The sequence below is a fragment of the Rhinolophus ferrumequinum genome, chromosome 11 (genome assembly GCF_004115265.2).
Source record: "Rhinolophus ferrumequinum isolate MPI-CBG mRhiFer1 chromosome 11, mRhiFer1_v1.p, whole genome shotgun sequence".
NCBI classification, from domain to species: Eukaryota; Metazoa; Chordata; class Mammalia; order Chiroptera; family Rhinolophidae; genus Rhinolophus; species Rhinolophus ferrumequinum.
This window is the reverse complement of record NC_046294.1, coordinates 42,541,118-42,556,417: the sequence shown is the minus strand read 5'-3', so window position 1 is coordinate 42,556,417 and position 15,300 is coordinate 42,541,118. Positions and strand designations below refer to the sequence as shown.

General features: G+C 36.1%; 1 protein-coding gene and 1 long non-coding RNA gene across 8 annotated transcripts in view; one reads left to right on the top strand and one right to left on the bottom strand.

Annotated features, from left to right (window-relative positions):
- The window catches only part of SBF2 (SET binding factor 2), a 401,342-nt gene that overhangs the window by 81,879 nt on the left and 304,163 nt on the right, over nt 1–15,300 (bottom strand). The gene's annotated exons all lie outside the window — the stretch shown is intronic.
- On the top strand, nt 6,861–15,204 carry LOC117030099 (uncharacterized). Its single transcript, XR_004424326.1, has 4 exons — nt 6,861–6,921; nt 8,413–8,466; nt 11,803–11,846; nt 14,937–15,204. It is a non-coding gene; the product is annotated as an uncharacterized LOC117030099 (long non-coding RNA).

Below are 15,300 nucleotides of genomic sequence, written 5' to 3'. Positions count from 1 at the left end.
ATGGATAAATTGTATGGTTTGTGAATTGTATCTCAATAAAATATTAAAAAAATGTTGCTGACAGGAGAAACTGGGTGAGGACATGTGGAAACTATCTGTATTATCTTTGCAACTTTTGGTAAATGTCAAAATACTCTAAAAGTTTACTGTAAGAAAAGGATGGAAAGCTGGTGTGGCTAAGATGACTTAGATTTCAAAGCAAAGAATATTACCACAGATAAAGACGATCATTTCATAACGGTAAAGGGTCAGTTAATCAAGAAGATACAAAAACCCAGTGTTTATGTACCAAATAAAAGAGCTTCAAAATACATGTACGAAATCTGATAGCAATGCAAGGAGAATAAATATATAACTATAATTGGAAATTTGAATCTGTCTCTCTCTAAATAATCATTAGAAATGTAAACAGAAAATAAGCAAAGATATAATAGACTTGAATAACACTGTCAACTAACTTAAGCTGATTGGCATTGATAGCACAACAGAAAATACCCATGCTTTCCACATGCATACAAAATATTTACCAAGATAACATGCATTCTGGGCGATAAAATAAGTCTTAACATATTTAAAGGGGTTCAAATTATACATATTCTCTGATCAAAATGGAATTAACTTAGAAATCAATAACAGAAAGGTATCTGGAAAATCTCCAAATACTTGGAAATTAAATAACTCATGGATCAAAAAAGAAATAAAAGGGGAAATTAGAAAGTACTTTGTATTAAATGAGAATGAAAATACAACATATCAGAACTTGTGGGATACCACCAAAGCAATACTTTGGGGGAGATTTACAGCTTAGCACTAAATGCCTATGTTAGAATAGAAGTATGGTCTCAAATCAATGACCTCAGCTTACACTTACAGAAATTAGAAAAAGAAAAGCAAATTAAAAGTCAAAGCAAGCAGAAGAAGGGAATTAATAAAGATTAAAGCACTCACTAATGAAATAGAAAACAAACAAACAAACAAATCAATGAACCCAAAAGCTGGTTTTTTGAGAAGATAAATAAAGTTGACAAATCTCTAGCCAGACTGATTAAAAATAAAGACAAAATTACCAACATCAGAAATAAGAGGTAACATTACTCAAGATTCCAAAGATATTAAAAGAATCATAAAGGAATAGCATGAACAACCTACGTCAACAATGACAATTTGGATGAAACAGGCAAATTACTTGAAAGATACAAAACCACTGAACCTCACTGGCACTTAATACGTATTTAGCAAACCAGGGGCTCAAGGAGATAGTGGGGGCTGTGGAACAGTTGTACAAGCTCATTGTACAACAGCCAAAAGCCCATATGGGAAGTCATGGACATCTCTGGGAAATGTGAGCGCTGCCTGGGTAAAGGATCAGTAAGTGGTTTAAGGATCTGCAGAGGCAGCGAGATGGGCCGAGCACCTGGAAAAAGCTGGCTATGGCCATCCAGCTCCAGATATCCTGCATGGACATCTAGGTCAATATCATATTAGGATAAAAAGACAAGGGTATGTCCCCTGGAAGAGCACATTTCTTTCCTTTTGTGATTAAACTTTAGAGTTTAAATCCTCTGATTTGGATAATGTTATCACTATCTTAGAGACAGTTCTAATGACAAAGAGACTCTAGAGGAAAAATACAATTAGCAAGCTCTGATTTTAATTGATATTAACTTGAATTTTATTACCAAGTAAATAATCCAAGAAAAATGAACTTTTTCCTTATACTATTTTCTACTTCTTACTACTTCTTACTGAAAGCAAAACCACAGTACTATTGAATTACAATTTTGTAGTACATCTTTTCCTTCCTTGGTTTCCATCTACTCAACTTCTCCAGAAACAAAACAAATTTTAAATTATTTTGTTAGAATTATGAAAAACAAAGTAAATCTTGAAAGCATTTCCTATAAACAACGAAATCAACATCTTGGGACCTAAATTTCTGAACTTCACTGAAGTTCTGACTCAAAAACTTAAGACTCTTGTCAATGACCAAATAAAGACTTAAATTGTAGGTTACATCCATGGCACAGTCAACTGTGGATGAAGTAACTGCAATTGTTACTTCAGTGCCTACATTTTCTAAGGGTTTTATTTTGAAACTGTGGTCTTCAAAAAATGAGTGACAGCCAGCCAGTCTGATTCACTAAGGTGGTACCTACGTAAAGTGGAGGCCACAGAGCAGTAAATAATGGGGTTAGACCTTGAAAAGTTTCTGACTGAGAGAATCTTTTTAGATGAGTCATCTAAGCTCTTAGCTTAAGTTTATTATGAAGATAACACCTTCTTGACTTGGATGTGTATCTGATAAAGGTAGACCAACCTATTTTTGAGAAGAAAAACTTAGTATTATAATCTGATTATACAATGGGAGAAGAAAATGAATTTCTTGAAAAAGAAATATGCTTCTGCTTTTAAGAAAAACAGCTCTTCTTCAACTTTAGTTCTACTGCTTCTTATTTATTTTGGAAAGATTCATTAAAACTGAGCCTCTAGAAAGAGGAAAAAACTGTTGACCTACTAGTCATTTCCCAGGGAGAATTATCTATTGAATCATATACAGTGGGTCAAAATTATTCAAGTGTTTGCATATAGTTGTGGGCTTACCCACAACTATACCTAGAATTCTAGAAAATAAGTAAATAGCAATTATCTGACTAAAATTAACCAAGACAGGTCCAGGGCTAAGAATAAATAGCTGTAAAGCCATATTAAACGGTTCTAGGACTAGACATGGCTTTCAAGCTCCAGGGGATCATTTCCTATTTCTAAGTCTTTTAGGAGCAGCACAAAATCCACCTCGCCACCCCCAACCCCCAGACTCTACATCCATTTATTAATGTCTAGAATTTTACTATTCATATTTTATTTGTATAGTTTAAGGCTTAGTTCCTGCTAGAAAGCAAATAGCCTTGCAGGTCTGGGGAACCTTTACTCATTTGTCCACAACTGAATATGAAAGAAGGCTCTGAGATTAAGTTTCCTTAAAAGGGTAGAAAAAGCAGTCATGAGGAAATTGGAAGTCTGAAGCAGAAAAAATAAGGCGGCCAATGAAGCTGGAAAAGGGAATGAAACAAGGCTGGGGAAACCATATATTTCCCCAATTTGCCTGGTCAACTCTCCCTGGGAAGGAGGTCCAGTTTGGGTTCTTAGAATATGCAGAGAAAGGTTCCCAATTTGTGGAGAGGTGGGAGGAGCTCAAACTCAAAGTCCAGAAGTGGCAGTAGATTTTTCTGCCTATCATCAAACACTTGTGAAAGTGTGTACCTCTAGTGTGAGAGCAAAAATGTGGAAGTATACAGGTGCACACAAACACATAACACTCGTTAAACTTAAATCACGTGTTTGAAGTACAGACTCACGAATCTAAAAGAAACCCCAGAGATACTTTAATGTTTTCATTGACATACCGGGGATACTAAGATACACAGAACTAAAGGGATATAACCAAGGTCACACAACTAGTAAGAGAAGTACTGAAACCAGAAAATGACATTTTATAAGGTACTAAATAATTTGGCCACATCCTCTCTTTCTTGACTTCTGAGTGTGGATGCCGTCCCTAAGGGGAAAAGACTGAATGCTCTGTGTGCTGAACATACTCCTTGCTTTCTCACTGCCATGACACTGGTGAAGCTATTTCTTCCAATAGCTTAATTTGGCACCAACTCAAATGTCTGGTTAAAGTATCTAAACGTGGGTATTGGAGACACACAGAATGCTTGCTGAATTCTAAAAAGGTTAATTACATATTTCCAAGGGTTTGCTTCTAACATTACAATTTGTATTCTAATTTAATTAGCTGGAAATGTCACCCAAGGGTATACTAAAATGATCTAATTTCTCATAGTCATTCCAGATGGTTCTCTGACTTCTGGTAATCTCCCTGCCATCAATACTGAAGCACTCCTATGTCTGAGGGTTTCTTCCCCCTGCTTTCATTTCCCCAATACTGAAATCTCCCTCTGAAAGCGGTTTCTCTTTATCTTTATGTCTCCCACATCATGTAAAAATCTATCAGTGACAAACAGGGACAACTGTAAAGCTGCAGAAATTAAAAACAGATCTCATGAGTTTGGTACAAAATGTTTCCCTCTGGAAGTAAAGGTAATTTGCTGAGTCACTGAGTCAAGTATTTATAGCACAACATAATTTATTTTCTGCCGTAATAACTTCTTCTGTAATTCAGCAGCTCCTCCACAAGTCTCTATCAAAACTATGATTTCTCAAAAATGCTAACAATGCTGACTAATAAGAAGGAAACAGTGCTACCCAAGCAAAATTAAATTAGAAGGGTAATCTATTTATAGTTCTCTGTAGGGACAAGTTGTTAATAAAATCTTTGCTTTGGCTACTCAAGAGTCATGAGTTTTGCATTTTCCATTCTTTTCTCAATTACGTTATCAAGCTGTACCTCACCAAAGGTTTTCTAATTCCTATCCTTAGTCCCGTTCTCTACGATATCTCACAACAAGAATTCACAACCAGAAGAAGCTAAAAGCTACGTGTTGTAAAGCTGGCACCCTCTTAGCTCCATCTGGCTGCAGATGTTTTATTTTGGCTCTCTAGGGTTTTTTTTTTAAATTAAGGCAACATTTAAAAATGAAGAGATTCTACATAAAAGCTACATTTCCAGCTTCTCCTGAGAAATTGAAAGATGTGCTAACAGTGCCTGCATTCCTGCCTGGTGACAACTGCTGGAGATGAGTAGTGGCTGCCTTCCGTGACATGCTTTTCCTTTGGCCTGCTTAACCCATTTACATGATTTGTTTGGCCTCTGTGGGCCTCTGGTTTTTAAGTCTTGCTAAAAGCCAACCACGCATAGGAAACTTTCCGTGTGGCTCTCTACCTAAGTACTCTCATCAGCACTTGTGTGTTACACTAGTCTACTCAGGGGCTTCTGCTCCTCCACCACTGTAAGTTTCAAAAACACAAGTCACTGTCCTGTTCAAGAATATGCTATTGCACGCTTCTTAGTGGCCAGGGAATAACATTAGTCTGAATTCTTTAACATGACATTCTAGGCATTCTGTAATTTTATTCTAATGACCTTTCTCGGCATAGTTTCCAAATCTAATGACTGAGTAGATTGACACTATTCTAAATGGAAGTGTCAAGTGGACTGCTATGAGGTTCTGCCCTTTTCAACATTTTAATCAATGATTTAGATAACAAGAAGTATGATTTTCAAATTTAAGGAGGAGAAGGAACAGGGAATATTTATAATTTGTTTATACCCATCCTATGAGATGCGTGCCTTAATCCTTTTACTATCTTTGGCAAGTGCTCACCATGTAAAACAGAATCTCAGGTCAGCGGTGTTTTAAGATTATCCACATGCCAATCATAAACATAAAGATACGAATGTTCCTTTGTCTTTCACAGCATAGTAATCATTCCTAAAGCATTTCTAGATATAGAATCGCATTTCTGTAAGACCAAGAAGAAAAACAGGATGGCAGATAAAAGGTCTAAATAAATTGAGGCAATGATTAAATAAGACCCACATTTGGACAGAAGGCTCTCTGCACAGCACTGGCAACTAAGGATAAATTAGACTATAAACACAAACATTTTTCAGAGGACCAAAGATGTGTTTAGCACTCTGCTGGGGGCTGGGGTGGTAATTCTCAAATGTACTATCACGTACGAGGTCTGAATACATTGGGATGGAGCCACTGAAATGGCATATAGTTGTGTCACGAAGAACAAGTAACTGCCAATTGTGACACAGCATCCTGTTACAGAGAGTTATGCTGTAAAAATGCAAAATTTATTAATGCCGAAAAAGGTGATATAGTCCAAATTTTTTTTTTTACTCAATCCTAGAGGATTCAAAATCCACTCCTGGTAGACCAATTTCTCATGATAACACTCTAATATGGGGCACACCCAGATGTCAGCTGAAACGCACTTCCCAGAAGTCATGTCAGCTTCACTTAACTTTCTTGGATGTAAAAGATAACAGATTTTAGTTTTGGCCAAGTATAGTCTCTGTAACTCCCCCTACCATATCAATTAAACAAATAAATTTGTTTTGAAGAAAAACAACAAAGCAAAATGTGTTGCTTTCCCACAGCTTTCCTTGTTACACCACAGATCTTTATAAAATAATGAGTCAAGTTATCAAACATGCAATTGGGAAATCAATTACTTAGAAAATAGACAAAAATTCTCGTCCCATACAAGTGTCTCCTTAACTTGAGGGACACCAAAAATGCAAACGGCAGCCAGAGAACATATCAGAAAAAGCATTCTAGGACTTACTTGAGCAAAAACAAACCTCTTTATTATTTGTTAACTTCTGAGAATTTTGAATTAGTACTTTGTTATTTTATAGAAAATTTCTTACAAAATTCACAGGTATCAGGATGAAGCCAGTAAAATTTTGATTGTAACCATGAGGAAGAACAAGAATTATTAATGGTGACACAATATCCTGAATCACGAAAGTTATAAAATTGCCTAATTTCAGCAGATATTGTAATATGTGAAGTAATTTGGCACAAGACCGTTGATTAGCACTTCCATATAAGGTATTTTATTTTTGGGAAACTTCTAAAACAGTTCTTGAAAATATCATCTCTTGCACTAATTGGTATTTCTTTTAAACTATATTCCATTGCAAAGTTAATAAAACATTGTTTAATTTATGTGGGTCCCCAAACCCAAGCACCTACAACCGCTCCTTATTGATCATATTTGGGTGTCAGAACTGGCATCAAAGATCTACATACTGATAATAACGTTATTAGCTAACACTTACATAGCACTTACTATGTACCAGTATTTTTTTTACCTATTGCTACATAAAAATAACAACCCGAAAGTTAGTGGTTTAAAACAACCATTTCATTATCTTCCACTACTTTAAAGGTCGACTCATAGTTAGGAGAATGGGTTCTACCTGAGTTTAAATAACTCTGGGTAAGTTATTTAATTTTTCCTTATCTGTTAAATAAAGATAAAAGTAGGGTTTTAAATCTCGTAACTTCTCAAGGTTATGATTGTGAGGATTAAATGGATTAGACATCACTAGCATTTTCACAAAATTTAATGATAGAGTCTCAGGGTTTTGGGACCCTTAAAGACTTCTGAGTCCAATGGTGGAACTTTAGACACTGATATCCAGCTTCAGCCCTAGACATTTTGTTTTCAGCTGGCTTTCAATGGGAGCTTTGCATCTGTGGGCTTTAAAAACACTCCAGGTGATTCTAACGCACATCAGAGTGGACCATCATGGCTCCAGGTGAAAGGATTAGAGCTCATAGAGAGAGAGCAATGATATGGAGTCAGGATACTTGGGCTCTTGTGTTGAACATTGGATAATCAATTCAACAAGCTTTTTGGTGACATGCTCGGGACCATTTAAAGATGGGAGTGGGTTTCAAACCTTTTTTAAAATGAAATCTTATCTGTAAGTTCAACGTGTAAAACACACAAAAGGGAAGTGGGTTGGGGGTTAGGAATTTCTGCTACAGTGCATTAGCTTTCCCATTGCTCTTTTCAGTAGGAAGCTGACTCTAAGTCTGCGTTTTTCTCCTATAGTTTTGGTGGCACACTTGCTCCAAATCCCAAGGTTGCAGATTTCACTTTTTTCTGGATCACAACCGAAATGCGACCAAGAATTTGTCGCAGAGCTGTGGGTGCACAAAGTACCTACTTGTGCTCACAAGAACCCTAGCCCAGGAGGGTCCCTATCGGTTCAGCCCCTGAGGGAGGCACTGCAGCCTGTGCCCAGTTTCTGACTTCTCAGACTCTCATGTGTCTTCTGAGCTAAATCAAGAATTAGCCAGTTTTTCCCCAACTATTCTTGGTGATAGTAAAAGAAAACCTAACAAAATAAATTATGGATTCAATTATGTAAACACATTCCAAACAGTTCATGGAGACATCCTAAGGTGGTAAAAATATAAACCAAAGCTTTTTGGGATCTAGATATTCAAATAGTGTAATTTCCATTACTACACATGATGTGAACACTGGATCACGCATTTTTAATTGTATTATTTAAAATTCTTGAAATAGTCTTTAAATAATTTAAAATCTATAGTCCAACCCTTACTTAGGGTTGCTTGTGAATAGAACCCTGTCTACTAGGCCTGTATAACTCACAACCATACCGCCAACCACCAAGTTTTATAATAGGTGGGACAGTGGGTGGAAATAGCAGAGATCTCATAGGTTCTAAGCAAAATCAGTGGACATTAAGGCTGGCTAGTTCTTTTCCCACATTAAGGGGCATAAACAGTTTATACTCTATCACCATGTGCTCTATACATGGTGATAGCAAAGTAAGAAGAGAGACACTTTTGGGAGAACTTTATTTTCTCTAGAGGATGAAAACATTCAAACAAATTTCCATGTTTTGATGAAGTTAATCTGCTGTAAAATTTTTTTTTTAAATCTGTTTGTCAGGGATTACATGACTGCCCTGGGATCCTGCAACAGGACCCGGATCCAGGATGCCAGGTATACTATGGCTGGGGCTCAGAGGACCACCTCTGCAGCCCTGGTCCCACCTTCCTGCATGACTTTTCAGCAGATGAGATGCCTTCTCCCTTCAGTGTATTGTCAGTACATTTTTTCCTAAAAAAGAAAATGTACTTGGAGGGGCCAATAGAATATATCAAATTCCATTGTACTGTAGAATAAGTTAGACACTAGATTCAGCTCATATTTCCTTTCTCATTGTTTTCTTGCAAAATAAATGATTTGTTAATATTTAATGGCACTACATAACCTACTAAAAGACTGCTCAAATTAGCAACTTTCTTTTTAACTTCTATTCTAAAACGGGAATTTTGCCACTTCTCTTCATCTATGTGTGATTCTCTTGTGCTGTCTCATTCTTTGGCTTTTCTTCCTTTTCTGATTCCATACATTTTTTTCCAAGTTTCTGACCTCTATTATTTTCTCTTCTCTCTTCTCCCAACAGGCTTAGTAATCATCTGTCTTTAGAAGCCTCTCAAATTTATATCCTTAGCCAGACCTATCTTTCAAGTTACAATTGTGCAATTCTCATTAATTTCTACACAGATCCACACAGAAGTTCTGTAACAGAGGCAACAAACTGGCAGCTTGTAGCTCTTTTGTTTTGTTTTGAATTTTACTATTCATTAGGGAAATTTTTAAAAAGCAGGTTGCTGTTTTCTTTTGAAAAGTGGAATACCTGGCAACGCCATACCCACATTTTTGCTTGGCAACAAATGACTGGAACTAAGTACAAGATGTTCCTTTCACATGGAACAAGCATTCTTCAGTTCTATATAATTTCCATCTCAATTATTTACATTACTTGTCTGGCTTCTTTAAGCATTTGAGTTTGCAGTCTTGTTACAGAAGATAGGAAGAATAGATTGAAAGCCTGACTAGAACTTTTAGACTCCTGCTACCCAAAGTATCAAATGTTTACAGTGACTGTTTACTTCTAAACACATATGTTTGCCTTGATACCGTTGGGGAGTTAGTCAGATATTTTGTTTGTTTTCAGTTCAGGTAATCAGTATATGACCTTTCAGTAGGGAGTGGATAGCCTGATAAGTAGAGTGGTATGTGTGAGTGTGCATGGGGAGGGTGGTTTTTATGGAGCCTTGGAGGTTTATCCCAAAGTTCTCTTAACTCAAGGGCAACAGACAAACCATGTCCTCCATTCTTCTACAACTCCCCCCTCCCCCACATTATTGATCTGTTAGTGCCAACAAAACTCAGCACAGAGACAATAAGAATTAAATGGACCGTGGGTTTGAGTGCCGATTCTTGTGTTAGACAACTAGTGTGTGTACCTATAGGACTCTGATTGGCTTTTACCACATTCATAACGTTTCCTGAGAAAACTGAGCTAAACTTCACAAGAGGAACAGGAGGAGGTGAAAAACGTGTAAATAACAACAAGCGAAAAACCAGCAGCAGGTATTGAGGGCTTATGTGCTGGGCAGTAAGTACTTCACATGTGCTATAGCATTTCATGCGATAGGGAGAGACTATTACAATCCTTATTTATAGTTAATGACACTCGGGCACAGAGGCGTAAACAAATATGCCCAAGGTCACAGGCTATGAAGTCTTAGTCTGATTCCAGTGTCCATTTTCACTAGATGGTTAAGCTTTGTGAAATGGGAAAAAAAGCTGAATTTTGGAAGCTATGTACTGTGTGTACAGTGGTTAAAGGGATGGATTCTGGAGTTAGACAAAACTGGAGTATTAAGTCTAGTTATTACTCTTTTCAAAAAACAGCTTTGGGCTTTGTTGATCCTCTGTACTGTATTTTTGTTTTCTCATTTCATTAATTTTCTTCATTCATTATTAAGGATTATGTATGTACACAACATAGTCTAGGGATATACCAGTGAACAAATGCAACTTCCTGCTTTCCTGGAGCCTAAATAATAGCGGCAAGACACAGAAAATAAATACAGTAAATATATGTGATGCATACATACACATAAAAGGGACGGGGGAGTAAGAGTGCAGGAGAGGACTGGGAAATTTTTAAATAGGGCTATTAGGACAGGCCTCCCTGAGAAAGTGACATGTAAGCAAAGATAAGAGGGAACCGAGGGGCATGATCATGGAGTTAATTTAGGAAAGTGTCTCTGAGTAGGATGAGAAGCAACTGGAGGGTTCTGAGCAGAGGAATGACATGATTTGACCTAAGTTTTTAAAAGGGCACTCTGGCAGCCGTGTTGACAATAGAATGTAAGGGGCAAAAGTGAAAGCAGGGAAAACAGTAAGAGGGTAATAATCCAGGCAAGAGATTCCCGTGGCTTAGAAACTGTTCCGTTAGATTATGAGTGTAAACTTATTTACAAATTTCAGTCTCCCCACTCAATACTGAAGGCTTTAGGATCCAGTATTGCTAGATGTTTTCAGGTTAGCTGCAACCTTAGCTAGCAGCAGCATACCACCTGCTTCCTTTTCATTTTTCACCCTTGAAGATTTCCCTCACTTTCTTGTGCTTAGTTAAGCATTTAATAAGATATTTATATTTTATCCCGCATTTTTAGTGTTTTATTACCGCTGCTGGTGGTGTTTGGGTGCGGAGGGGTGTTTCAGAATATCTAGTATGCTATATTGCCAGAACAGAAATCCACTTCAATTTGAATTTGAAAAAAGGTTTGAATTCCACCTTTTTCTGTTTACTAGTTGTATGATCTCGGCAAGTTATTTAAATTTATCTTGACTCAGTTCTCAAATTTAAAATGGAGACTATAATACCTAGATCATGAAGTTATGCAAATTATGCTCTAATGCACATAAAGTACTTCGCCACAAGGCTTGGCACACAGTAAATGCTTAATATACTTTAACTTTCATTATCATCACCATCATCATCACCATCCTTACAGCATCTTATACATGGTAGGTACTCCATAAGTGATTGCTGAGGCGGTCTACTGAAAATGAATTACAAATTTACATCTGTTGAAAATGAATTACAAGTGTGCTCAGTGGGAAAGATGTGCAGCAGGTGTGTCTCTAAGTGTATATATATATCATGACCAGACCCAACTGTGTAAAAATGTACAAGGAGAACTCTTGCCACCCACTCCCGTAAAAAAAAATGAATAGGGGCTGCACCCATAGAGCTGTGATTCATTAAATGTCTTCAGTTAAACACCCATGCTGTATCTACTGCCACCTCCCATTACTCTAGGACCAAAAGTGAAGCGGAGGTAAACAGCCAAACGTCAGACCCAACAATCTCATTCCTCCAAGAATAGTCCATGTAAACAGAGGGAAAGAAAGTAGATCGCGTCTCTGTAACTTGTGGGTCCCACTGAAATGCTAGTTCTTTTTTTCTTCCAGGCAGTGTTTCCTCAGGAGGTGTGCAGCTGATACGGCGGCAGTGGGTAAGCTATTTACTAAGTTCCCCGGAGGAGGCACAGGGCCCCGTCTTTCCATGGGACTATTACACTCACTAGCTATTTAAAGAAGATGTATCAGACAAAAGTTTAATTGATCTCTATTTTAAAGTGAATATAATTAAAAGTTTCCCCCAAAATGTATCTCAAATATAATGTTATTTGAATTGTAAATCACGTAAGAGTCTGAAGGTCAGCACAAGTAGTTCTGGAGAAGTGGGTAAAGATTTGATCTAAGATCAGTTAGCTCTCCACAGGAAAATTTTATTTTATAATCTGAACTAATCATGAAGGGAATCTGGCATAAAACAATGGATGGCTCAGAACTAACTCAATTCCTCTTCTGAAATCAGCTGACAGTCTCTGTGGTATTTGTGGTGACTGGGCATCATCATCCATCTTTATTCCATTATTCTCTACAAAGGACAGCCCATCACACCAGCACATGTTAATAATATAACGTATTATTATATATTACATCATATATATTACATGTTATATAATGTTAAGATATCATCAAAACAAAAAAATCTTTTCAGAGGTTTAACAAGTTAAAATGGCTTTGAATATGGCTTACTTTTTTGACTCTGATAATATCTTTGTGGGTAATTTTTTTTACTTGCATAGTGAATTCTGTATACAAATCAAAACTATCAAGTATTAGAAAATCTATGAGGGAAAAATTATTTCATGAGCTTGTACCCTGTTTACTAAAACCTAGATATCTGAGTTCAGACAAGCTCAAATTTTAGATGACAAGAATTTCAGACCATGTTTTAAGGAAGAATTCAAAAAATAACATGATTATATAAAAATGAGAATAAAAATAGTTATTAAACCATGCATATAAAGCATTTCACATAGTTCCTGGTATGTCCGAAGTATTCAATAAAAGTAATTATGATTATTATTATTCTTTCATTTATTTTCTGTGCCCAATAGCTATAATAGTTATATTAAAATTAACATTAATATATTAATGATCATATTCACATGACAGTTTATAGATAGGGTCTTATGAGTGTCATTATTCCTATTAAGTCATTCAGTTTAATTGGGCTCTAGTGACACTGGAAAAGTACACAGACAATTGCCTACGTAGTTGGGTCTAGATCACATGCAACATAACAAGTTATATGTAAACTTCGGTTTGTTGTGAACCAAATTAAACAAATAAATCAACCAGTAATAGTGAGGAAACTAGTTAAGTAAAAGAAAGTAATTACATACCATCATTACGTAGAATCTTTTCAAGATTATATATATGTATATATACATATGTATATATACATATTTACTATCAGTTACTTTGTGATTATTTCTTTTTTATTTTTCAATTACATTTGACATTCAATATTATATTAGTTTCAGGTGTATAGCATAGTGGTTAGATATCTACACAATTTACAAAGCGATCCCCATGATAAGTTGAGTACACACCTGGCACCATACAAAGTTATTACAGTGTTATTGACTATATTCCCTATGGTGTACTTTTTTGCAAGAATATTTTTATAAATGGTACCCAATCTATTACATATACATATTTTAAATATCCTTTTAAAATTAGACGGTTTCCCCAAGGCACTTATGAAAAGTTTCTGGAACTTAGCTGAGGATTTTATGTAACCAAGAGTCTGATCTTTTCATAGTATATAAAACACCCTTTACAATAATTGGACTCACACTATGTTCTCCCAATCTCTTAGTATAGTAGACATTATTCCCCCTTAAGACACCAAATTCCAGAACAGAAAAACAAATATTAAAAAACTAAGAAAAGAGTTAAGTCAGACCATCTTCCTGTTTCTAAGCATCTGGTTTGAGCCCCCACGTTGAATGGTAATTTGTACTTCAAACTCTGCTCTGTTATGCAGTAATCTAGAAGAAATGTCAGGCTCCTCCTCTAAGGTGTATATTTCTCAGAGATTGATTGGAGTTAACCTTTTTGATTGGAAATTGATAATAAATCTCGAGGTTGAAGGTTAACTGTTGGTAACAAATTATCCTTTGTGAATAACAACTTTATAACATTAATAAAAGTGTCTTGACTTGTGTAGCTTTCATGTATATTAATGTTGAAGGATGCTCTAAGATTAGCTGAAGTAAAAGAAATAATAGGAGCATTTTGAAAAAAAAGAAAAGAGGAGGCAATGAAGAAGGAGGCCAGGAAAGCATGGAAAGCTGATTAGAAAGCCTGATGGGGAAGGGTTTAAATATTAAGTATTATTGAATAGCCTGAGGGTTACTTATAAGTAACCACGTTACTTTAAATTTGTTTTTGCTATTAGTTTATTTAAATCTTTTTAAAAAAGTATGAGTGCAGAAGTGAAAAATCCTTGTTATTTATACATTATTAAAATCCCTTAACATGGCACACAAGGCCCTTCCCTATTCCACAGACTATGTTTTTTTCTTTTCTGCCACCAGTCTCCAGTCACAAGTCCCAGTTAGTGATTCATAGTGTTTTCTCTGCCTGTAATGTTTATGTCTTCCCTGCCACCCACTCCTCACCTCATTCCCACCTGTAATACAAATGCCTATTTACCTTTCAAGGTACGAATGTGACAATTTCTTTGTAGTGTCCCTTGCTGCACCAGGAATTAAGGTACTCAAAGTACTTACGTTATATCTATTTTTGAACACTCATAATTTATTTTACTAAACTATCTTTTCTGTAAGTGTGTGCACTCCTCAAGGGCAAAGCCCTTGACTTGTTCACCTTGTATTCCTAACACTTGGGACATTGTAGTAGCTCAATGACTACCGAGCTGAATTGGATGAAATTTCTTTTGGAATAGAGAAAAGACCAAAGTCGGCTGCCTTATTTTCTGCAGAATGAACAAAAGAGCCCCAAACCTTGGATCATAATATGAAAGGAGTTGAAATGTCTAGAAAAATATTTCACAAATACTTATTAATTCTTCACTGAAAAAGCACAATAATTAATATCCGTTCTGGAGCTTCTGAGTAAATTACTCCACAAATGCCTTTTTATCACTAGTTTAAACAGTGAATATAAACTAATATTAATGAAGAACAGCAATTCCAAACTAATTATAATACATAGTTTTTCAGCAGAGGTTTTCTAGGAACTAGAAGAAAGGAGCAGCCATCGAAAACTGGAAAGAAAAAGTGCGAGGAGCAAGAAGAGGTTGTGATGAGAGGGAGGAGGAGAAAGGAATGCTAAGTTGTACTAAAGAACAAGAAGAAAATGAAGGGAGGAAACAAAAGCAAGACACTATTTTTGGCCATTCTGAAATTCTGCTGTGCTGGAGGCATCTGCAATAATAAACACATTCATCTCTTTTCCAGGCCAAATTTGGATTTCGCCTGTCTTCACTCTCAAACCTTTTTCTCTGACTTATTTTTAAGATTAGTATTTGATTTTATAGCAGAAAAAAAAGATGAAGAAAGAAGGGCTTCATCACTCGCCCCTCTT